The sequence below is a fragment of the Gymnoscopelus braueri genome (assembly GCF_963280865.1).
Source record: "Gymnoscopelus braueri genome assembly, chromosome: 14".
Classification (NCBI taxonomy): domain Eukaryota; kingdom Metazoa; phylum Chordata; class Actinopteri; order Myctophiformes; family Myctophidae; genus Gymnoscopelus; species Gymnoscopelus braueri.
The window spans coordinates 47,471,493-47,473,544 of NC_137619.1; the positions used below are offsets into that span (position 1 = coordinate 47,471,493).

Genomic DNA, 2,052 nt, shown 5'->3' on the forward strand with positions numbered 1-2,052 from the left:
TTTTTCTGTCTTTTAGGTGTTGGCGACAGCAGCAGTTAATGAAGGATAATGAAGCTTCCCGACTCATCTAATTGTCTTAGGTAGTGTAAACTGTTTTTTCTAATCTGTTTTAAAGCATTATTATTATTATTATTAATGCAAATACGGAGACTATATGGAGGTCATGTTTTAGTTTAACAATCTATTGTTATGTGGAAAGCAACAGACGAACACTGTTAACATGCAAACCATATATGTCTAATTATGTTTAGGTGAAGTTCTCACAGCTACAAAATGTATGCTGAGCATTGAGGGTCCGGTCGTTGTGGCTCCACAGATCAACTTCCTGGCTGGACTGGCAGCTTTTCCAGTTATTACAACTTCACTCTGGTGCACAGGAGCACGCCTGTTACACACTGGAATTCATTCAAAGGTAACTTTCTGCTTGAAGTAGAACCATCATATGTAACTCGAAAAATGTGCTCTCTTGTAGAGCAGCTATGAGTGCACCTTTTCCATATGTGATTTGTGATTTCAGATGTTTCGTTGGGATCAACCCATTGGCGGTGGCACCAAAACGACAAAGCTGCTCAGCCAGAAAAGTGGGTCTATCCTCCTGTCTCCTCCCTCCTGAAGCGATTGATGGACTTCGATTGGCTTTGAGTGTAAGTTATGTGCAAAACATTTGGACCATTCTCTTCCCCACTATATGAATGACATTCTTAATATGTTGCTTTGCCGTCTTAGGTCATATTGTAGTAGAGTTTTATCATTTATTTCGTTTTTTAGATCTCTATCTCAAGCTCTGATTTTAGGAGTTGTTCAGAAGAAAAGAAGTGGTCCAGAACACTGTCTTCAGTTACATTTTATTTATTTATCTATTTGTAAGAAGAAGGTTTCGATTAGCTGACCTTCATCAGGTAGTTAACCGAAACATTTTTCTTCAAATAAATCCTAAGTAAGTGAATATGGTGTGCAGGACCACTTATTTTCTTCTCTACGTTGGCTGTCATCTCCTGTGTACGTAGGTGTGCAAAAGGACTTTGCCTACTAGGTGTTGTTCAGAAAAGGGAAAGTCAACTAATGTAATCACAGGGCAGTTTCTGGATTGCCCTCCCCAGACCTGCCATCTTTTAACTGTCCACACACCTTTCCTCATCACCCGTCCATCACCTGTCCCTCCCAGACCCATAGGATGTGCCAACCAAGGTCAACCCTGACCAACGGAGGCCTATATTTGGTAAAACCTGTGCAGATTAGCGCTGTCGTTGTACAATTTCCCTATTTTCATCTATTTTTAAATCAGGCCATTTGGAAAAGCCTAACTTTACCTTGATAATTGTAACCAATAATAATTTAAACTTGGCAGGTTCTTGGACAGACTCAATAAATGCACTGACTTTTCATAAAGTTCTAAATAATTGTAATACTAATTTGAAAAAAAATCTACTAAAATAGTTAATCTAACAGGGAAGCTCCTGTACACTAAAACAGGCGGTGTAGCAAATGTGTCATGGAGTGGAATGCTTAAGAGTCTGTAGTAGACTTTGGTCCACTGTTTTCTCATTATCTCCTTTTCTCTTCTCTGTAGAGACAACCCAGAAGAAGAAGTGGCCAGGCACTACCAAAGGCTGGCTGGGTACATGGATTCAAAGCTGACAGAGCTCAGATGTCACCAAAGGCAGAATAATTAAGTTAAGAGAAGAAGACTCTAATATACTTCTTTATACAACAAATAGTTGCAGACCTACCAAATCAGATGCAATGTGTTGTGAGCTTGTAAATCAGCTATTTCCTCTTCTTTTTTTCTTTTTTTTAGTTTTACATACTGTTTTGGATAAATATAGAAAATCTGCCCAAGTGATGGGAGTTTCATTTTTTCCCATATATATATATATATATATGTTAACCGAAACATATATGTGTAATATATTTAAAAAATGTATGTTCATATATTTCCTTTCCATGTGCTGGTCAAATACCCGATGCATATAAGGTTAAAGTGTTTAAAATGATTTTGGTGCTTAGCTGGGGACCCCCTGAAGGACCCCTGGGGGTCCCCGGAACCCACAA

At 38.6% G+C, this 2,052-nt stretch overlaps 1 long non-coding RNA gene across 1 annotated transcript; it reads left to right on the forward strand.

Annotated features, from left to right (window-relative positions):
* Window positions 1-281: 281 nt before the first annotated feature.
* LOC308100099 lies at window positions 282-1,680 on the forward strand. The gene is made up of 3 exons (XR_013934409.1): window positions 282-412; window positions 518-644; window positions 1,571-1,680. It is a non-coding gene; the product is annotated as an uncharacterized lncRNA (long non-coding RNA).
* Window positions 1,681-2,052: the final 372 nt, after the last annotated feature.